This window comes from Amblyomma maculatum, chromosome 11 (assembly GCF_055883805.1).
Source record: "Amblyomma maculatum isolate TAMU_Amacu chromosome 11, ASM5588380v1, whole genome shotgun sequence".
Classification (NCBI taxonomy): Eukaryota; Metazoa; Arthropoda; class Arachnida; order Ixodida; family Ixodidae; genus Amblyomma; species Amblyomma maculatum.
This window is the reverse complement of record NC_139354.1, coordinates 134,054,463-134,078,499: the sequence shown is the minus strand read 5'-3', so window position 1 is coordinate 134,078,499 and position 24,037 is coordinate 134,054,463.

The following is a 24,037-nucleotide window of genomic DNA, read 5'->3' as shown; positions in this document are numbered from 1 at the left end:
ATTCGCACCGCGACTATATTGAGAGAGATTAGCACAAGGTTACATTGTTTTCGTGTCGTTCACATAACAATGAAGCCTCCTTGTCAAATTAACAGCCCATAAAAGGCCAGTTGACCCTCAGTCTATGTTTAGTTTAGAATTTAATCATTAGTGTACATGGAAAAACGTGAGGGAAAGTACGCATGTCGTAAAATAAGCAACAGTCGACTATAGTATTACTGTGAACACAGTCGCCCAGGTGTGTGAGAAAACTTTTCTAAATTTCTTCAACTCGCGGTACCGATTGAATCATTCTTCGGTACATTCCTCCTTATTATGTTTGACGGACTCTGCGAGTTCCGTCAACCACAATTTTAGTGTCACATATACGCGCTAACCACAAATCCATCCAAACCGGAGTGAATGGCTTGTCCTCTAACGCCCTCCCTGAACGAGGTTGGATTTAGAGCGCTAGATCTGGGTTAAAGTTTTACCCCAAGAAAAACTGAGCACTTAACGGGTCGCCGCGAGAGTACATTTGGAGTAGATCTTTACTCTACAAATAATTAGCAGTTACGGCATGCAGCCGGAGTTGATTTGGGGGCGACGCTCAGTCCCAAATATGCAGAGCATGTACGGTATATATAGGGAGAAGATGCTCACTGCAAAAAATACGTTCGTTTGCAGCCAAGAGGGGACGTTTTTAACGTGACCTTTACCAGTGCTTTAGCTTTGATCCAATTTCGCAATTACAAAGCGAGCACCGCCGTCACGTGTAATGGTTTATTTCTGCCAAGTAAGGAATACGCTATGCATGACGCCTTCCTGAGGGTGTACGGTCCCACAATCTCGCCCCAGCGGAGTTCTCAGAGTGAAGGGCATCGGTACGATGCGTTTGACCTTGCCATTTGGTAACACTCCGTAAGCGTAAACTGACAGAGAAGGTAGTAGAGCGGTAAGCTTGGCTAGTTGGTTAACATTCATCTTTTCCACGAAGAGGTTACTGCGCTAAAACATACACGGACAAAAGAAGTGGACAAGACGTGCGTAGACTCACAACTGAATTTTAATGGATGAAAGGTGACATATATACACTGAACATTATACCGTCCGGCCATCACACTGCAAATTACTGCTGTCTTGCGACCATGCAGTGGTGGACAGCATTGGACATCAAATATTTAGATTGAATAGTGCTGGTTACCCGAGCCCCCTGATTGCGGCGGCATGCGAGAAATTGATTAGAAAGGTTAAACGTAGTTTTCCCAGACCTGAAAACTTTGACACGAAGCAATTGGCCGTGCTACCGTGATACCGTGGCCCACAATTTAAAGAATGTAGCGCAGCGTTATGGTGTCAGTGTTGTGCTTTCTGTGCCCTTGAAAATGGGTCGTTAACGCCCAAAGAAAATGAAGCAACACGGAAAAGGGACGAGCGTGAAGAAAAGACACAGCCGAAAAAATACACTTTCGTTTGATAGAATACCAAGGCATTGATCATTTTGGTTTCGTAACAGTGATGCATAAATTATTTTCCACAGGACACAGCCAATTTCAAACTATGGTGAATGAATTTCTGACCATCAGTGTTCAGGGCAGGTATTGCTTCAAAGCCAGAAGAACACACTTCATAAACATCTGACGAAACAAAATAACACTCGGACTTGGAACCTCATGCGAAGGGGCCGCCGCTAGCGTATCGATTTCAACAGTGGCCGTAGCGAATTTAGATTGTTAGCCGAGCTCGCCATGGAGTAGTAATTTGAAACCGTTAGACTAACGCCTACGCAGCGTCCGCTTCACTCGTTCCACCACAATCCTCACAGTCACTCGCGCAGGCGCCTTCGTGCTCTCACGCGCACGTCTATCTCGTTGGATTAAAATAAGGAAGGCGCCACTCACGATAACTGTTTCAATAGAGGCCGCAGTCAAACCCCGCAGCTGGCCGTTCACCATTCAGCTTCGCTATTCAAGATGTTAGGCCTACTTCTAGCGAGGGTTGCTGTTTGCAGTGTCCTCCTCGCTTGGCGCAACACGGTGCTCGCGCCGTCTACTGTTCAGTGCATCTCTCGAAAACAAAAGTTGCCGCTTAGAAAGGGAAACTGATGAAACAAATATGCAAACAAGCGGGCTTTCTCTGGCGTATACAGACGAACCACATCGTCACTTCGGCCTTTCTCGATCTCCATTATCATACGTTCCTTTTTTATACACCCTTAGAATCGTGGATTAAGAGTACTGTTAAACCTCCGCCAGAGCTCCATGGAAGACTAGACGGAGTGGCTTCGGTATTCACAAGGTTATTTGGTCTGGTTTAATTGGAGGTCGTTCCCATGACACGGATTTAAAATGCAAATAGTTGCCGTTAGTGCTCCTATTTCGTGTATTTCGTGTTTAGTATATATACAAAAGGAAACATTCCTTACAAAGGGCTTAGACAAAGGGCTTAGACGTCTGCCATGAGCACAGCCCTGGCCATTCTTCCTTGGCAGCCATGGCGAAGTTGAAGGTGGAGCTCTGCGTTCTAGCGCAAATAAAGATGAAGGGAAGCAAGCAATTCTTCAGAGCTAAAGCACAACTTAACATCGCTCTCACCCAACCACGAAACATTCGTCAAGTCTCTGCCATGCTTGAAAAAAAAACGATCGGAAAGAATCAGATTGGCGGCCAGGAAATTACCTCGGCAAGAGTACAATTATATCGTGCATATTACAGCAGCCGACATGCAACGTGCTGAACTGCAGCGCACTCGCGCGATGCCCCGACCGGCGTCGTCGTCATAAATTTCCACCTTTCCACAAAAGCTTGCGCAGATCCTACTAGGTATACTTGCGTAGAACTACTATTTTAGCTCACGCTCACAAAACTTATTGCTTCGCCATACTGCAGACGTTTGGCACTGGATCTGCTTCAAGCCAGATGATTTCATTTTTTATACCTTAGCAGATTCGTTATGAACAGCGTTTAGCGTCTCCTTTCTTACGTGCATATTATTGCTACGTGGCCAGAAGTGCAGAATACCCTGCCACCGCTCGGTACTGTGCATTTGTTATTAACACAGTTAAAAGCATACGGCATGCGCATGTGTGAGATTAAACGCTTCGTTCTCCGCGACAATCATTGTTTCAATTAGTGGCAGCATGTCGGCTTATAAACGGCTTTGCAGGCAACTGCTTGTATCCGTGCTTGGAGATAAAGAAGTCACTATGTCCTGCTAAGCTTGACTTGAGATAATGTCAGTGAAGGCAAGGATTTATCTCGTGGGTTACTGCCCTCATTTTACACAGGAGCTAGTGCGGGTCTACATAATGTGGCGATAGATTCGTGTATGGCTTGATACGGTGAGGCAGCGCTCAGAGAACGACAGGAGCACCAAGAGACAGAGAGAGGGACACACACGCAAGAGGAAGAGAAGAAGGAGTTGGAGCCTAAGTAGTCCTGTTACGAGGCCTCAGAGGCAAGTAATGGTCAGCAATGCAATCACGTCGTGAGAGTGTCTCGAAGGTGGAGCAATTGTCATAGCAAGCATTGTGTGCAATGCTAACTGGGGCCGTGGGCCTTGTAGACGTTAGACTGATGTAAAAGGCATTTCCGCACTAAGAGGAATTGCTTGCGATGATAACATAAGGGAGAGGGATGTTGAAATCTCCGTTGTCCTGTAAAATGTAAATTATAGGCTCATTGCTAGAGTGAGTTTCAGGCGCTCGGTGAGGCCAAAATATTACGTTTGTTACGGGGTAAGCTCATGATTATAGATCAGGAACGTATAATTATTATCATAGCCAATTCTGGAAAAAAAGCTGCGGCTGCCGTCGTCAAGAATTTTTCGGAGGACCAAGTAGGAGGGTTGGGTCATCGCGCCCAAGATCTAAGCGAATGGCATAAAAAGTTGCGCCGGAACGTCAGCAGACACTATAGATAAGCTGATGTGCTCAGTAATTGATCAGATCACTTAGCAATAATGCGGTAGCACAAGTTTTAGGGTCATATTCACTAAGCCCGAAGATCCCGATGGTCGAAATTGACGCTTCCCTACTCCCTTTTGAGCTCCGCGCATGGCGGCGCACAAGAAAAAGGTAAAACAACAAGATGCCACAATTCCTCACTGCCCCCTGTCCGCCTGTGAACGTTACCAGGAAAAGGGCGAGTGGGGAGATGTCAACCTAATCATGTGCGAGCGGTCGGCTGGACCTCATTTTAAGATTTTTGTTTGTGTAAAATATAGCCTCTACGCAGCCCTTTTAAACTTGACAATACTCAAAAAAAACTGTCATTATAGCTTTCTTCCATTAGGATATCGCCGCGGTTATCGTATCAGAGTTTCTTAAAGACAATTCCTAAATGCACCCAGGTGATTATCTCTAGCTTTATGATAGTAGTATACTATCATTCTCCTGGCACGTTTCAGGCTACGCAACATTACTTAATGGGAAGTAAAATGTGTTTAATTTTAAGGCAGGAAAAGGAAATATAGGGATGTATAAAACGGAAGCAGAATAATAGTTGCGTGTAGAATTGGTAAAAAAAGACCTTAGTCCAAACCTTCTTAGCAACCGATATATTTATTTCTCCCTATAGACGCAAATATTGTTCTCCAAATACTGATTCACAAAGGTTCTAACCACCCGGTTAAAAATGCACACAACATTGAACATCGATGTGTTCTTACTGAGCCAGAGCGTCAGTGTATGCCGGAATGGCTTTTTTGAGACGAATCTACGGTTGTCCTCCAGCGTAAAAAAAGTGCTCACTTCCCAGCCCTCCCCCCATCTCTTGTTTGGTATCTTAGTGTGCACATTACAAATATTTTTGGGGCGGGTTGATTCACAGGCGGCAGCAAATATAGGAGTCAGCATTACATGACAGCGGAGGAGCGTCCGTTATGCTTGTGCAAACCTCTGGGCATATGCAATATAAAATTTCTAAATGTAGAATGCAGAAGAACAATTGAGATAACATCAGATATTAACAGCGCAGTTAAGTATCGGTTGAGTACTGAAAACAACGTTTTAAAGAGATTCCGAAAAAATAAAATAAATGGCGCGTAATTTCAAAAAATGCTGCCCTGACGTCTTTTGACAGAGAATCCACAGATCGCAGTGAAAAACTAGCATCATGCCAAAATAACGATAGTCATTGCCAGTGAGATTTGCATTTCATTTTCAAAATCATTGCGCATAAAAGCACGAATGTGTCTTTATCTCAAATTTTGCGCCTTTTTAACCAATCACATCTCTAATTCCATATGAGCGTGGCCGTACGCAGGTAAAAAAGAAGTTACAACGTTTCTTCATTTTAGTTACAAATTTGGATATGCAAGCTTTGTTCAAACATTCTACACAAATCTTTATTACACACTTACATCGCTTATTGACTTCATTTTGTGGCACACAGCAACGAACGACGCATGGGCAGCACCTCGCGTGCGTGGAAAAACGGCTTAGATGTGGCTTGTATGTTGATACTGTGACGCTATAGATCTCAAAAAAAAAACCATTGTAAACATCAAGATCACTCGAGTAGGCTCGCCAAATTAGCTAAAGTTTTGCAAGTGAGAGAGCTCTTCAGTAGACGGGTTCTTTTCTCGTGGCCATTAAACACATTTTTCATACAAGCTGCATAATTTAAACGAGAATACAGTCAATCTATTTAAAAAAAAAAGTGATTATGCCCTTTCAGCAGATGGAAAGGCATGTGTTGTTATCCATGATATCGTTAGCGTCAAGAACGAGGAGCAAGTTGGGAGAAAGAAATGGCACAACTCCCAACTTGGCTGATGACTGGGCACGTTGGTATGGGTTCATACTTAACCAGCCAAAAGACGAGACACAGCAGAGAAGCAGAGAGGAGGACAGGACAAGGCTGGACTATCAACTGAATGTTTATGATCGGAAGAAAACAACGAAGACTCCTTCCGAAAAGCTCGCGCACAACCCAGCCGGTGGAATGCAAGACATTGGGAAGAAGATGAAGACGAAAATTCAAAGCCAATTCAAAGTCAAGGCCTAACTAACGACTTATCTAAAAGGTCAAATTCCTTACAATGAAGGCTAACCGACGCCTTAGCCACACACTTGTCCTCGGCTTTAGCAATGTAAAATGCTTCAACCAACTCCCTGCAGAGTTGATTACCATTGCTGTACACTACATATGTATTATTGAAGTCAGGCGCACAAAGGGACGGGTCATGCTTCGACTTACACTCTCGGGATTGCACATGTAGCGCAAGATTGGAACTCGCCTTCCCTCCCAGAGAATTAGAGTGTTCCGTCAGGCGCACATTTAGACATCTGCCTGTCTGCCAGTAGTAGCACCTGCCATAATTCAACGGAATGTGGTAGACCACATTCTTTCTGCAGGTGTTGAACTTTTTCTTATGAGACACTGCACAACGAAAACTATCACGAGGTACACTGTCGAGCCCCTTTCTAACTCTAGCGCACAAGCCTCCTATCTTGTTTCTCGCTGTAAATACAACGTCAACGTCGTACCTTGCCGCCAGTTTCTTAAGTCGGCGAGAAACGCCGTGGAGGTAAGGTATGGCAGCCACCTTCTTTCGTCAGGTCGCCACACCAACGTCACCCTGCACCGTTTTACTCTTCCTCGATCGCGTTAAAACACGTTCTGACAGACGAGCGAGATGGATAGTTGGAAAGCCTGCCGCCATCAACTTCGAAATTTGTTTTGAAAAAGCTTCTTCTGCTTTTTTAAACTAACTTGCCCAATTTTCCAACTAACTTGACGTTGTTCCATTTGATGAAATAAATTTACGTCGAAACTTTATTTTTTACTCAATGAAATAAGGAAGAGACAATTATCTCAGTGCAGTACATTACAAAGAAATCTAGCAGTCACTGAAAGCAACAGGAAAATGAGAGTTCCAACTAGTACCAGCCTCAACATGGATTATCGTAGTCCTGTCGTCGCGACATTGAATATCATCAACCAGGGAAAGGTGCCAGTGCTAAACAAGCTTTTTGCGGCCTACGGTACAAATACTTCCAGAATATAGGCCCTCACAAAAATACTGAGGGGTCAATGGCCGAATACTCGGCTGCTTGTACCAGAAAAATATGCAGAAAAATGACATTGCAACCTCAGGTAGCATTTAAGGAATGCTCATTTTTACTCTTGCCCCCTATAAACCAAATTTTATTTGCAATCGTTTTAACATGCATGGTAAATAATTAGAAACAAGAAGAGAAGACCACATATCGCCGGCGAGAGACAAACCCACGACCTCCGTTTGTCGCTTACGGTACTTTGCCTAACTGAGCTACCGCAGCGGATATCCAATAGGATATTTGCAAAGGCATTAGTGTTGCCTTTCGCCTAACGCTGAGTGTTCCCCACCTTCTCTTCCGCTACTACGGCCACGGACATACCGCATGCAGTACTGCAAGTCCAATAGCAGTAGTCTATATCCGTATTTATTTCTTACCAAAGTAGTGATCTGTGATCCCATTTCTGAATAGCTGAGGAAGAGATTTCCTGCGGCAGTGTTGATACCGCAAGTATTATTACAGGGCTCTATTACAGCCGGCCGCTCTCCAAGCTCTATTGTGTTACGCGCTGTGCTCACTTTACTACAGGGCATTCCACGCCTGACGCTATGAATAAAGACGGCATTGGAGAAAATCCTTTCATGGGTAGAGGAGAAGGAGGAGGAGGAGGAAAGGCCGGGAGATTCAACGGTAAAAGAAACCGGTTTGCTTCCATGCACGGGGGGAAGGAGGTGAGTGGATATAAACGTGATGGGTAAGAAAAGGATGGGTGAAGTCAGTATAGTCACAATACAGCCATATCACGTCACATCACGTCAGTCATACTACAGTCCTAGTACAGTCATACAAACTACAAGGTCGGACAGATACCACAGAGCTCGATTTCTCGTTTTTGGTGGGGAAATGCTTGTGGGAGTGTTGCTTGACCTTTCAACTGTTTTTGTGTTTTATATTTCCTTATAATTGTTTTATGTGTTTTGTGATAACATTTGTAACCCTTCTCATTGTTAGGATGAACCAACCCGTTCACGAGCGGAGTATATTTTGTATCAAAGAGACAGGCAAGTCCGCGTTGGAGGTTACGTTTTGTGGAACGCATCCTGGACCGAGGAGTACGTATGTTTCCGCAAACCATTCAATGGTCATTTTTGTCTTTTAACAGCCGCCGACGTGCGGCCTTGCCATTGTGATTGTAACGCATGGATCGATTATGTACTCTTTGACTGTTTGTGCTCATTGTCGCGAGACGCAGCTTTATCATTTCCTTTGTTAGAGAAGATTCGTTGAGATAGATCTCGAAGAATTCCAGCCCGGCGCGTGTGTTTCTACAACGAACGTTCCAGTTTTGTTTGAGGTTTTATCCAAATATTTCTTTGCCGCCTTTAAATTGAGTGCCGACGAGTAAAACCACCATTCCCTTCTCGGCGACCAGCCAGCGCGTTTGCTTTTATCGCCGCCGGTAAGTAGCTTAGTTCTTTTGTGGCACAATTCAGCCCAATTAGGACTTTTTACCCTTGCTACACCTGTCCGCTTGGGGCCTACGAAATTGCCACCACATCGTGGCATTGTATTTATTTCATTCCTAGCCTCAAATCCATCACTCGGCGTATTGAATTGAATTGTTTACAAAATAAACTAAGGAAGCTACTGCTTTGAAACTGCGTTACCTTCAATGGACAGCTTACCTCAAAGCTATGGATATTAATGGCCAGTTGGGATGGCCCCCTGATTCGCATCGCTGTTTCAGGGCGAAGCACTGCAACGGTACGCGTAAATGGGCGCAGTTACCCTACGAGCTTCGTGGTTCTACAGTACTGTTCGCACGACATTATTTTGACCATGCACGCCCTTAATGAACATCGGCCGATCATCGACCTTCGCTCGAAGGTCACCAAGATTTCGATGAATAAATCTATACCTCCCACGGAAACTTCTGCGCATCACGTTTCTCTAAACTTCATCGAGAGAGAACTGAGTGTATCGCCCCGATCAAGCGTACTAATCGCAGCGAAGATACCGAAGCCTCTGATGGCAACGTCGAAGGGAACACTCAGTTACTACTCTATCGAGGAGTGGCGATCGCTAGAGGCCATTTTCCTAATGAATAAGCTTTGTTGCTGGTGACAAACTTCACTGGTGAACACCGGCATCACGATAAAGGCATGACGATTGATTTCCTTATCGAGTAAGGAGACATCCGAGACGGTGTTCGCCCTTACCGAACAATCGCCACAAGATACGCCTGAACTACGTTTGACATCAACTCAGCCCTGACCTGAAGCAGATAAGACCGGATACGCAGGCTTCATGAAAGCTGCTGCCAGTGCTTTTCTTCAGCATCAAAGGTGCGTCAATCTCGGTTGTCCAAGCACCGTATTATCACGGACGAACCCGCCTAACCCCTACATCACTGCATCGTCGTGTATCAGCGGAAATACGACAACTTCACCACTATGCCATAAATGGAGGACATGACATCATCTACCACTGGCTTCCAGGACACAGCGGCATAGCGGGCAATCTCCGGGGGGACGAGGTCGCACGAACAGCCCACGAAGACGGCAATTCTGCGGATTCCATTTTCTAGGGCAGACGCAGCGGGCCGGCTTCGCGCACTTGCGCGGGAACGCACGCTCTCCTTGTGGAATTCTGACCAGTTTGCTAACTGCCGCTTAAAATCCCTGGACCCTGACCTGAAGCTCCGCCTTCCACCTGGCCTACCCGGTGTGAAGAAACTTTGCTGTGCCGGCTGTGGATTGGTGTAACATATACAAACTCTTATTCTTTTGTGATAGGTATGGCGAATAGCCCTGCATGTACAAACTGCGGGTGCGATGAGACTCTAGGCTACATTCTTTGTGAGTGCCCCATATACAGCGAGGAAAGACAGTGTCAATGCCGTGCGCTGGAGCGTCTAGATGGACGCCCACTAACTGCAATTAAGATTCTAAGTCCCTGGCCACGGCGATCATCTGCGGTGAAGGCCTCCCAGGCACTGTTCCGCGTTATGAAAACCACAGGACATATCGAAAGGCTATGATTTTTATGTTACGTGATATGACTGTGACGTGATGTGATGGGACATGTCTGTGATGTGGCTGTACTGTCATCACCCATCCCTCTCTCACCCACAACCTTTATACCCACCTACCCCTCTCCTCTAGTGCAGGGTAGCAAATCAGTTCCTTTACCGGTTAACCTCCCTGCCTTTCCTCCTCATTTTGCACCTCCTCCTCCTCCACCGTGTATCATCTCTGGAATGCCAGGCCATCCGCGAAAAAATTGCGGAAATGCTCGGTGACGACGTGAGGCAGCCAGCAAAGAGCCTCTTGGCGGAGGCAGTCGTTTCTGTGAAGATGAAAGACGGTACACTTCGCTTGTGTGTCGATTACCACTGCTTGAACAACCAACCTGATGAAAAGGATGTCTACCCGCTTCCACACATCGACGACACTCTAGACCGTCTCTTCAGTGCTAAGTATTTCTGTCCGTGGACTTGAAGAGCGGGTACTGGCAATTATAGGTTGTAATAATAAACCGCGAGAAGAGATTGTTTATAACAGCAGATGGAGTTTTCAATTTCAAGGTAATGAACTTCACCCTCTGCTCCGCACCAACCACGCTCCATCGAGTAATAGATACTGTATTGGCTGGCTTGAAGTGGCAGATCTGTTGTATACTTAGACTACGTCGTTCTCTTCTCTTCGAATTTCGAAGACCACATGAAAAGGCTTCCGACAGTGCTAAACACAGCCAAGTCATCAGGGCTAACATGCGTGCATAGAAGTGTCTCTTCCCAGTTCTGCAGAAAACAGCATCAATTGCATAATTTCCACTACCTGGTGATAAAAAAGCAAAGCGCCGATTCTTAGAATTTTGCGCATATTTCTGACGACTATTCCAGAACATTTCTCCATCGCTTTGGTAGATACCGGAGCAGACTTTTCAATAATAAGCAAGAATTTCGCAGATCGGCTCTCCAAGGTTAAAACTGAATGGCTGGGGCCGCAAATTCGTACTGCTGGCGGTCACCTCATGACGCCGATCGGGCGATGCACTGCCCGAGTAACCATCGCCGATTCTGCCTTTGTAGCCGTTTTTATTATCCTGCCACACTGCTGCAAGGACCTCATACTCGGCATGGATTTTTTACGTGAGCATGCGGCCATTATTAATGTTCCTCGCCGTACTGTTACGTTTTCGACGCTTGCAACGACGACCGCTGACTCCGAACGACGCCACACACCTTTACGCATCGTTGACGCGGATGTATCTATGCCGCCACGTTCGTCTGCTCTCGTCACAGTCATGTGCGACGACCAGTCCTGTGCTGCCGGCGTTGCCGAACAGAACACAGAGCTTCTGTTACATCATGGAGTCTGTTGCACGCGGTATAGTTCATCTGACTACTGGTCTAGCTCACGTGCTGATTACGAACTTCGGGAATGAACGGCAACGCATCGCTAAAGACACCACAGTAGCCTACTTTGAAGGTGTCGCAGAAGCAGCCCACGACTGCTTTGTTCTTGAGACCAACACGTCTGCCAGCCAAACGCCCAACTTCGACCCTGATGTGAATCCTGCTCTATCACCGGCAGAGAAGGACAGACTCGTCGGGCTACTCTTTCAGTTTCAAGACTGCTTCTCATCCGCCTCCGCGGTTAAGCAGACGCCCTTGACCAGGCACCGCATAAATGGGATGTATGCTTAAAAAAGCATACATCCCATTTGAATTGACAGCACCTCGTGCGGTCGAGGAGCTTAGGCGCTGCCTGCGATCTCCTCCTGTCCTTGGCCATTTTGGGGAAAATATCCAGAAGGAAATTTGTGCCGTCGCTTGCAGCGTGGCCAAGGCACCGTCGTTGTCCAGAGCAGTGTTGGATTGGAAAACGTCATTGCTTATACTAGCAGTTCGCTCTCAAAAGCCGAAGTCATTTACTGGACGACCGAGGAGTACCGCGCGGTCACCTGGACCACATCAATATTCTGTCCATACCATTATGGTCCCCAAATCAAGGAAGTGAGGGACCACTATGCGCTCTGCTGGCTCGCCAATTTCAGACTCCTGCCGCCTTGTTCGATAGAGTTTCCATTTTCACGAACTTGGTATCATCGTCGTCTACAAGTCTGGCTTCAAGCACTCCGATAGAAACTGCTGGTCTGAACTCCAGTTAACCCGCAGCCGAAAAAAGACGACGACGTCACCTCTTAGGACCGCTAAGCATTGGCGGTTTTGCACAGCAGTAGCGCTTGGACCACGAGCTAAAAGGCGTAACGGTTTGCTTATAAGAAAACGCTACTTCTCCTCCCACTGTGTTCAGACGCCATTTTTTGTTTTACACCATTGACAATATCTTCATGAACACCTTCGCGCAAAGAGGACCGCGCAGCTCCTTGTAGTGCTCACGAACCGCAGACAGAAAATCTTACAAGAATTTCACGATGAGCCAACTACAGGATACTTCGGCCTTTCATGCAGATAGCACCAAATCCGGGAGAAGTAGAAGTGGCGAATGTAAGCTGCCAACATCGCTCATTACGTCAAAACGGGCCGTAAATGTCAGTGATGCAAGACACCCTGATGTCACCTGCTAGCCTACCGAACACAATTCTCTGCCCCCAACTAAGTCCTTTCAGCAAATAAGGATGGATCTTCCCAGCCCCTTCCCAAATTCATCAACGGGAAACAAGTGGTGCCCCGCCGGGGTGGTACAGTGGTAAGATGCCCGACTACTGTGCCGGAGTTCCCGGGTTCGAACCCGACCACGGCGGCTGCGTTTCGATGGAGGCGAAACGAAGTGGCGTCCGTGTGCTGTGCGATGTCAGCGCACGTTAAAGATCCCCAGGTGGTCGAAATTACTCCGTAGCCCTGCACTACGGCTCCCCTTTCTCTCTATCCACTTTCACTACCACCTTCAGCCCTTCCCTTACGGCGCGGTTCAGGTGTCCACAGAGCAAGTGTGACAGATACTGCGCCTTTCCCTTCCTATGAACCAACCAACCAACCAACAAGTAGATCATGGTGGACACCAACTACATGACCCGCTACACTGAATCATAAGCCCTGCCCAATGCTTCCGCAGCGACGGGCGCAGTTTTTTCTCGAACACTTTCTCCCAAAATGCACCTCAGATGTGCTTGTTACGCACACAGAAACAGCTTTTACGGCGTACCTGACGTAACAGTTCCTTACTTATAGTAATACAAGCCAGAAACATACAACAGTGTCATTTCGTAAAAGCGCACTTAAGCAGCTTCTAAACCAAACAATTTGCTGACATTTCTGCCTTCTACGTCGATGCAGAACAAAAGGCACGGGTCTCCATCCTGCCTTATGTGGTTTTCTCGTGTAACACTGCCGTCCTGTAAACGACCAGTGTGACCCCATTCCAGCATGCCCACGACAGGGATTCAACGAACACAATCGACCCAGTGCTGCCGCGCGTAACAGATAGACACCCTGGACGTCGTCGCCTGCTGTTAGCGTGCAGAGGATCCTCGACAACTGTACGGCGCCGCAACAAATACCAACAAAGCGCTTACGCCCGATCATACAACTTATGACGACGCGACGCAGAGTACAAGCCGGAAGACTGAGCCTGGGTACGGACGCCGATTCGCCATCGCAGACTAAGCAAAAGGCTGCTACGTCGATACTTTTGGCCATACAAAATCCTTCGCCGTGTCGGAAAACTAGACTATTAATTCTTTCCCGACGGTGAAACAGCATGTTAACGGCGAAACGCGAGCCCTGAAATGGTCTATTTTTTATGTCTGAAACCACAGTACAATCGTTTAAGTATCTGTGATGCTTGAAGTTTCTAATGCTTTTGTTGATTTTGGAACATCGAAGCGATGTTTTAAGGGGCAAGTAATGCCGCGCGCCATTCAAATCTTTATTTGTTGTTTTTTAAGAGCCGCCAGCATGCGGCCTTACAACTGTGATTGTAGCGTACGGGTCGATTCTATACTGTTTGTGTTTTGATGCTCGTTCTCGCGGGAGGCGACTTTATTATTTCCTTCGTTGCGGAAGAAGCAGCAAGATGGGCCTCAAAGGATCGGAGCCACGCGCACGTGTTTCTACAATGCTCCAGATTATGCTAGATGTTTCTTCGCCGCCTTTAAATTGAGCGCTGACGAGTGAAACGCGCGTTCCTGCTTAACGATGAGCGAGCACATTTGCTGTTATATCCGCCGCCAAATAGCCGAACAGTTCTTTTGCGGGCGCAAGTCAGCGACTAGTTTTACTTGCGAGATTGTAACGCTTGGACTGAAAAATTACTGTTCGTGTTTGTGATGCTTCCTGAACGGTTATAACTTCCGAAAAGAAGTTTTATTGGCTTGGCCCCGTGGCTAAAACTACCGGTACTTCGGACACAACAGTGTAGAGTTACTGACCGTAGGTACCAACTTCAGCGCGAGGGATAGACGCCGGAGACCAGCGATGGCGATAGAGATGCCGTGCGCTGAATCCTTTTTCTTCCTTACTATGCGACCGCTTAAAGAATTCGCCATCCTGTCGACTAGCAGTGAAGAGACGACAAAACAGCAGTAATACGGCTTGAAACGGCTAACATGCACAACCTCGCTGCCGTGACGGTGGTGGTTGAAAATATATGAGCTACTGGCTCGACGACATAGTTTACGCGGGACGAGTGTTCCAAGACCTGGCGAGGTTCATGGTACTTGGTTTCAAATTTGCTGGTGGAAGGAACACATTGCTAAACAAATCTGTCGGCGAGGAACGTCAGAGCAAGCATATAGCTATCATGCTGCTCCTTGCGATATAATTGAGTGCTGGAGGTAAACGTGCCAACTACCTAACGATATTCCTCGGCCCTAATTCTGTACAATATTTGACAAAACATATACTCAGAGGTATCTGAATGGTATGACAAATTGTGGCGAAGGTTTAAGATGGTTCTGAGCCGTATATAAGGAAGAAGGGCGAAAACTCAATTTTTGCAGGGCGGCAGTGTTGTACGCGAAAGTTAGAAGTGGCAGTAGCTAATCCCAGTTGAAATGCCCAGAGGCAGATGCAACATACATAGTGAGCATGTCCCAAATCGTACGTTTGAACCTGTCCGCAATACCGTTAGTTTGTAGGTGGTACCATTTGGTAGCACGATGTATGGATTTGCAAGAGGGTAGCTCTTGGACGATTTCCGACAGAAAACAACTCTGTCGCTCAGTAAGTGAAGGGAGCAGTGTCAGATAAAAACGCGGAAGAGATGAAATCAGCTGCCTTTCGGGCTCTCACCTCTGGAAGTGTGGCCGCCTCCGTGCAACGGGTCAGGTATTCGACAACGATGATGACTCATCGATGCCAGCGGCACTGCATGGAAGCGGATCAGAAAGGTCTATTATCAAGCGATTAAACGGGCGAGCTTTACACAGTAAATGCTCCAGAGGGCCAGCGGGGTGGCAAGAACTCTTCCGTTGTTGACGGGCGGTGTAAGAGCGAATTTCGCGACGTACGAAATTGTACATGCCCCAACAGTAATGCCCCTGACTAACCCTCTCATTGGTCTTCAGGATGCCAACACCAGCACTTTGCGGGTAATTATAATGACGGACACAAATATCGGAGCGGAGGTGGCGCGGAATGACAAGGAACCGTGCCGAATGGTCAAATGGGAGGCATGTAGGCGGGGTTTCTGAGCAAGCGTAGAAGCAGAAATGGTGCCGAGGAAATCTAACAGATAAGAAATCTAAGGATCCAGTCAGAAGGCATATCATCAATGGTGTGGGCAATCAAGGAGGCTTAAAGCAGGGACGACAACGATGACTGGGAAAGAGCCTCAGCGCATGTGCAGCCAGAGTGGTACACTACACAATGACGTATTCCTGAAGCCTGAGAGCCCAGTGGCCAGAATGGCCATACTGAGCACTCAGAGACGCGAGCCAGTAGAGAGCGTGATGATCCGTAACTACCACTAAGGAGTGGCCGTACAAGTAAGGGTGGTAGTTTGTGATAGCTCACACTATATCTAAGTACTCCTCTTCGGTAACGGAGTAACTGAACCCCGCTTTCGTATGCGCATGGCTCCGGTAAGCGACAACGCATTCGCAGTAGTCAAGCTTGCTCTGGGCGCGGGCCTTACGGAGACCTCCATCGCTGGCATCGGCGTTGAGTTCTGTAAGGACAGAAGGGTCGTAATGATGAAGGATGGGCGGTGGTGTTGGAACATGGCGCAGCGTTGTCAATGCATCACCGCAGGCTGGCGTCAAAGAGAAGTGATTAGGGTGCCCTAAAGGAGCTGGTAAGGGGATATTATAGTTTCGAAATTCCGGAAGAAACAACAAAAGTACGAGCAGAGGCCCACGGTGCTTTGCGGTTGTTTCAGAGAGGTCGAATTGGCGAAGTCAGCAACGAGGCGCAGCTTGTTACGATCAGCTACAACTTCTTTGAACACCACATGCCCGAGTATTGTGAACTTGCGGTCACGAAGCGGTACTTTTTTAGTTTCAGTTCAAGACCTGCAGAGATTAGGCAGGTGGGTGGAAACGTCTGTTCATCAGACTATGATATGATGCAGAAAGCAAAACAGGTTCTCCATTTCAGCCCGCGCAGTACAGTGTCAATAATGTTTTCGAATGTGGCTGTGCGTTACTGAGTCTGAATGAAATACGCTTTACTTGGTATAGTCCATCTGGGGTACAAAAGGCGGTATTCACACGATCCGCCGCTGCCATGGGCACCTGTCAGTCCTCTGAGCGCAAATCAATTAAATAAATGAATTCTTGCGCCTTGCAAGCATTTTACAGCATCATCGATTTGTGGGAGGGGCTGCACATCTCTACGAGTAATTCTGGGCCCCAAAAAAGTCCATGGAGTACAGAATTCTGGCATAACGCAGCGCTCAGTCACGTACACAGGATGCCTACGCTGATGGAGAGGTGTGTGAGCGCCAGTGTCAATGACGTGGAAAATGGTGGTCCTCCTACCCAAGGAAGATTGTAGGGTGTCGAACAACGAGTGGAACTGATGTAAAAGGTCCACAAGTTACACGCGGCGACGCAGTTCTATAGCACTGTCCACAGAATGGTAAAAAAAGGTACCGCTGCAGCGGATCGGAAGCCACACGAGTTGTAATCAAGCCGAAAACTTGGCAAACAGGGATTGAGACATTAAACAAGGCGAAAATAAAGTCCATGGGCTCCCCCCCCCCCCCGCCCCCAATGCGGCCAAAGCACTCCCCTTGAACAGACGTAGTGGACACGCGAGACGATCGGCCACCAGAGGTGTGCTGGCGCCGTTTCTCATGTCAAGGACGGCAGACGGCAACACGAACAGCCGGCGACTGCAAACAGCGCTAGAGGGCACGAAGGGCTCGGTGGCGGCCATGGCAGAAGAGGCAGTGAGAGGAACGAGAACAGCGCTAACGGGTGCGGTGGTTGTCTCATGAGCGACAAGCTGTTTGGGCACAGAACGAGCACAAGACTCGTGAAGCAGGGTATCGGACAGTGCATCACGAGATTTATTGAGCTCTACTTGAGGACCAGCCAGCAAGGATACCGTGATGGGCTATGACGTCCTTTCGTGATGACATCATCGGCTGTGACGTCATATGACCGTTTGCCTCAATTTATTGTTGAATGCACAAATGAAAATATGTTTGCTGAACTGTTATTGCAGAAAATGTAACCCCCCTCCTGCTTGGGCAGCGCTTCTGCCTGCAGTATTTGGAAATAAATAAATGACAATATGTGACGTCATCACGGCGTTACATCTGGTCATGTCTAATAAGTAGAAGTGATGAAATAATGACGTCACATCAGGCCATGACCTCACTACTGGTGATGACGTCACCAGGCGATTCACGTATATATGACTTTAGTTACCTTTAGTCGCGGAGGCTGCAGCCCCCATCCCCTAGGCCTGCGTTCCGGGGGCGGGGAGAAAGGGGCCTTTATTTAAGGTGGGCAATAAAGGTTTTCTTTCATCCATCTATCCACGCATATATGAGGTTGAACCCGCCATGCTACTCTATCCAGGCGTCCGTGCGGCGCCATTCATTTTACGCTTTATCGAATGGCGCAGCATACAGAAGCAGACTCTGTGCAGCAGACATCAGCGGCGTTTCAAATTGGTGTAAAGGAAAGAAAAGGTGCAGTATCTATCACAATTCTTCGTGAACATCTTAACCGCGCTGCAAGGAAATGGTGGAAGGTGGGATCGAAAAAAATTGCCCACGATTACGTTACTTCGTAATGTGAAATTTGAGCGCAGCTTATCAGCTGTTTCACCTTTTCGATAGAATGAGGCAAAGATTTCGAGCAAGACACGTATATACAAATACAGACTTTTTTTATTTTTCACACGTATTCAATCAAGAAACACTCCACTAACAGTTCTTGGCTGTCATGAAAGAAACTTTATGTTTAGAGAAAAGAAGAGAGCAATTCAGTTACTGGAAGGTTGCGGAAAGCAGTGCGTGGGCCCATAGGAACGTTGCGCGACCAACAGATAGCACTGATACCGCTGACGCCGCTGCCGAGTCAGAACGGGACGCGCGCACCATGACCCGCTGACAGCGAGCCGGCGTTTCGGCAACCGAAGAGCACCCTCGCCGCCACGCAGGAAAGGGGGACCGCCCTCTCCACTTTCTGCATGGCGGCGACGGTGTCGGGTCAGGTAGGAGCCGTAGTGGAGAGCTACGGAGTAATTTCGACCACCTGGGGATTTTTAACGTGCGCTGACATCGCACAGCACACGGACGCCTCTTCGTTTCGCCTCCATCGAAACGCAGCCGCCGTGGTCGGGTTCGACACCGGGTACTCCGGCACAGTAGTCGGGCGTCTTACCACAGTTTTTTTTTTTTTCGGGGCAGGTAGGTCACCGCCAATCACGCGTCACCGCCACTTGCCGGCGGGGGCTGGCATGCCACCGAATTTTTATCTGTTGTGGGCCGTCGTTGCACCCGCCACCGCTTCGGTGGTGGATGGCGGCTGGTGTCACGGCGCGCGTCTTTCTCTCCCTCTTCTTTTTCTTTCTTCTCTACTTGCTCTCTCCTGTCCGCACGCGCCCGACTACTGTCCGGAATTTTCGGGTTCGAACCCGACCTCGGCGGCTGCGTTTCGACGGAGGCGAAACGAAGAGGCGTCCGTGTGCTGTGCCACGGCCGCTCGATGGAAGCGCACTGTGGCTGTGCGATGTCAGCGCACGTTAAAGATCCCCAAGTGGTCGAAATTACTCCGAAGCCCTCCACTACGGCTCCTCTTTCTCTCTTTCCACTTTAACTAACACCTTCCTCCCTTCCCTCGCGGCGCGGTTCAGGTGTCCACAAAAAAACGAGTGAGACAGTTACTGCGTCTTTCCCTTCCAGTGAACCAATTATTCATTAACACTTCTTTTTGGGCGAGTTGGTACATTTTTGGAAAACTTTGAAAGAGCGCAAACACACATCCACTAAAGACAAGAGACGAGACACAAGCGCCGACTGTCAACTGATTATTATTGGAGCAAGGCAACACCTATATACACAGCAGCTTACATAAGATAAGTTTCAGTAACGCACGTGCGAGCAAGAGACACTGGGAAAAAACGAAAAACCAAAAAAAGCAAGATGCTCAAGGGATGAACATATTAGTCATGAAAGTTATCTTATGTAAGCTGCTGTGTATATAGGTGTTGCCTTGCTCCAATAATAATCAGTTGACAGTCAAGCTTGTGTCTCGTCTCTTGTCTTTAGCGGTCGTGTGTGTTTGCGCTCTTTCAAAGTTTTCCAAAAATGAACCAATTATCTTTAGGCAGCGGAGGTGGCTCAGCTACAGAGCCAGTAGCAGGACATAATGATAATAATAATAATAATAATAATAATAATAATAATAATAATAATAATAATAATAATAATAATAATAATAATAATAATAATAATAATAATAATTATTGGTTCACGGGAAGGGTAAGGCACAGTATCTGTCACACTTGTGTCTGTGGACACCTGAACCGGGCCGTAAGGGAAGGGAGGAAGGTGGGAGTTAAAGGGGAAAGAGAGAAAGAGGAGCCGGAGAGAGGGCTACGGAGTAATTTCGACCACTTGGAGATCTTTAACGTGCGCTGACATCGCACAGCACACGGATGCCTCTTCGTCTCGCCTCCATCCCCTACGGCCCCTCTTTTTCTCTTTCCACTTTCACTCCTACCTTCCTTCTTTTCATTACGGCGCGGTTGAGGTGTCCTCGGAAAACAAGTCAGACAGTTACCGCGCCCTTCCCTTCCTATACATCAATCAAGCGCCGACACGAACTGGGGGGATGAAAGGGGGCGGAGCTGGTTACGAGGCCGACGCGGTCGACGCCGACGACGACGCGAAACCCAGGAACGGGAGCCGAAGAGCTGCGCCCTAAAAAGAAAAGAGGAGCCATAGTAGAGGGCTTCGGGAGTCCGCGCAAGAGATGCTTTCGCCTCATCGAACCTTAGTGGTCCAAAGTTCCTCCTAGAATGTTTTGGACCATTAGAGAGAACTGGCTGGCTTTTGAGGACCTCCATCTCTTTCACTTTAAGCTCATAGTCTACGTGCCTGACACTTCCGAATTTCCTCCTCGCGACGCTTCTCCTCACACTCTTGGTGTTCCATCTTTTTGCGTTCATCGCGCTCCTAAAGCTCTAGACTTTCGGTTTCCTCCTTTATTTATCTCTTTTGAAATTCATTCAAGTCCTCGTCCGCTTCCTCAGCCGTCCATTTCATTGCTTTGCCCGCATGATCTGAAGAACTTTATTTTTCTTTTTTTTGCGCCCAAATCAATGCCCAACTCATCACAAATTTGGAAAAGTTCCATCTTTCACACTGGCCTTTTGCTGTTTGTCCTTTTAGAGTATACTTTACGTTCGCTAACTTAGTCTAGCAAAACGCGCGCAAGTATTTCAAACAGTACTTTATTTACCCTCTTAGCTTTCCTTGTTCTTTAAATACTTTCTTGGTTTGAAACACGCAAGGTTGACACAATGCTACACCCAAACCTTTCTCTACGCTATCATAACCTTAGTCAGAGAAAGTCTGTCGTTTGAGGGAAACATCACGTACTCACAGCTTTCCTCCAGTGTTGCGAGGTCACCAGTGCCAGCAAGTTGCACGGTCACGCCTGGGATATCCGACCGCTTCCTAACAGTGTAGCGCCACGGTCACGCCGGCCTGGAGCATCCAACCGCTTGTCACCACTGTTGTGCAGTAGGGCGACTGACTGCGAGGTGACTACGGCACGTCCCCTCCTTCCGGGCGTTATGGCACTCAACGAATGCTCGCGACGGTCTCGGTCTTCAGGGGCATACGATCGCTTTTATAGCCTGGAATAGACGTTGGTGCTCAAATGGTCAGATACGGAGGCAGCACGTGACGGTGGCCCAAGAGGTCCAATTAGCCAGCGCGCTTCAAATCTGCCACGGCGCGAACTAGCCGCTATGATACCAACACACGGGTTGTCAGGCATTTCAAGCGTATTAGATCATGTTGACCGCCAGGTTTACTCGCAATACACCTCTACCTTGAAAAGCAACATCGGTTCTTGCGAAGGGGGTGTTAGCAGGAGAAGCTTGACGTTTGGTTGAGTGGAAACTGGGCTGCTAGCTAGGGCACAACAGTGAATACACGATCAATTTGGCCTCATTTCTGTGTTAACACGGAAAGGTCGTCAGTATCAGCGCGCCAGGCTTCCCTGTCTTTAAATCCAAAAATGCAGGCTGTTATTCACGAGTTGTGGGCCTGTTCGGTGCTCAAACCAAGCATTCGGAACCAGACAGCCGCGCGTCTCCCGTCTACCAAACTACCATTACATATTGGTTTAATGTAAAGGGCTCACCATCGTTTGCCCCAACGCTTCATTAGGTCGTGCAACCGTTTTTCGTTTATTTAGCAATGCCTCTTTTTGCCTCAACACCATCTTTATGCATTGATGCAACAGAAATCGGGAACAAAAACAATAGTTTTGTTGTTACAATCTTCAACAACAAGCCCCGGTTGATTAAGCAAGTTGTTGTGCTGTGTTGTGTTGTGTGTTGTGTTTTATGGCGCATAAGTATCTAAGGCTATCATGCGCCAAACACAAATTAACAAAACAAATTAAGCAAGTGTGCCAGGATTTAGACATTAGTGAATTGCCAAGTATTGCCCCACGAAATAAACCACTCCCACCATGGTACACCCTTCCAGCAGTTTTCGACCTCACACTAACGCAGTTTCAGAAAAAACGCACACCACATGAGCATATATTACAAGAATACCTGGTGTTAAAAGAAAAATATAAAAATTGCATTGCATTTTAAGCAGACGGCTCAAAAACTAAAAACTTTGTTGACAGTGCAATAGTACGAGATAAAAGAAAGGAAATAATACGACTGCCCCAGTATGCATCAATTTTTACAGCCGCATGCTATAGTGTTTGTGTTGCCGTGGAGAAAGTATTGGATGAGAACATCAAAAACAGCATCATTTACACAGATTCATTAAGTGTCATCACTGCGATAAACTACGAAAATACTGTTGAACCACTAACAGCAAACATCATACACAATATAGTAAAGATCACAGCATGAAGACGTACTATAAAATTCTGCTGGGTACCTAGTCATGTTGAGATTAGGGGTAAGGAACAAGCGGATATATATGCTCGGTGAGCAAAAAAAGGGACAAATAGAAAGAAGAGACAAGCAACACAGAAATTGTGTGAAGTTAGTACGCAAAACATTAAGAGATAAAGGGCAGGCTGCTTAGGAAAGTGAAGCATAAAACAAGCTTCACACCATAAAGGCCATTTTAGGAAAATGGCAATCGTGTCATCATCAGAAACGATTCATCGAGATAATTTTATATGTCGCCTACGCATAGGTCACACACACATCACCCATAACTTCCTACTAACAAAGAAAGACAAACCTGTGTGTGAAATGTGGGAACAGGAGCTCACAGTTAATCATATTTTAATCTCATGCTCACAACTTGAAGAACACAGGAAATACTATTTTACTGTATTTTACAAGGAACACATTTCATTTCACCCTGCATTATTTTTAGGAGAACAAGCATGCACTCGTCAATTTTTCTATTGTTTGCGCATTTCTGAAGAAAGCCAATGTTTTAAATCAAATATAAGTATCATAACCCTAAACATCTGACAGCTCTTCTAACCTTGTGTTTGGCCCGTGACAGCCACTGTTGCTTATGTGCCACTAACCCACATATAACTAAACTAACCAATAACTTTGTTGTGCAAGAAAAGATGGCGTAGTCGCAGTGTGCTGTCCCAAATACAGCTCCAATTCCTTTGATGTGCTGTGAGCCCAGAGCATATTCTGAACCGTAGACGGCTCATGTAAGGCCCAATTGTAAAGTATACTTTACACCCGAAACGGCGATTGCTCAGCTTCAAAGATTAATTTCTTCCTCAAAACAAGAATGTCGCAATTAAATCTAATGTGCTCATATAATATAAAGAAGGTACGCACGAGTTTTGCACAGAATGCCAGCGCATTCTACGTGGCAGAGCATGAGATAAAAGAGCGTTTTTCTTTGAAAATATATTTTCTTGTCAATTATTGGACATGAGAGGAGTCAAAGTTATTTTTCCTTAGAAGTAAAACATGTTGAAATTTCGGAAAATTATTCGGAGCACCCTAAACGTGAAATCATTTGTAAAAAAAATATATATATGTGTAACATTATTTCTAGAGGGTAAATATTGAAACAAACACAAAATAAAAGTTGTTCCATGGTTCAAAGAGGATTGCGGTAAAATATGTGAAGAATATATAAATTAACTGCTGCTTTTGAGCAAACCATTCAATTTTCACAGAATATTTCGTCACGTCGAGTACAGCGCAAAGTTCAAATCTCGCACGATATTCAAAGAATAAAAAATATTTCGAAAACAAAGTCCGCCATTAAGATTCCCTGTATACGCCGACAAAATTTTGATTTTGCTTCATGTAGATCTCAAATGGTCGATCGCAATACTTGGAAAACTGTAAGAAATAGAAATAATGACCTGACAAACATATAAAAACACAGTAACCACAGCTTGCACCCATGATTTGCAATCCTGAAGCCAGTACCAAAA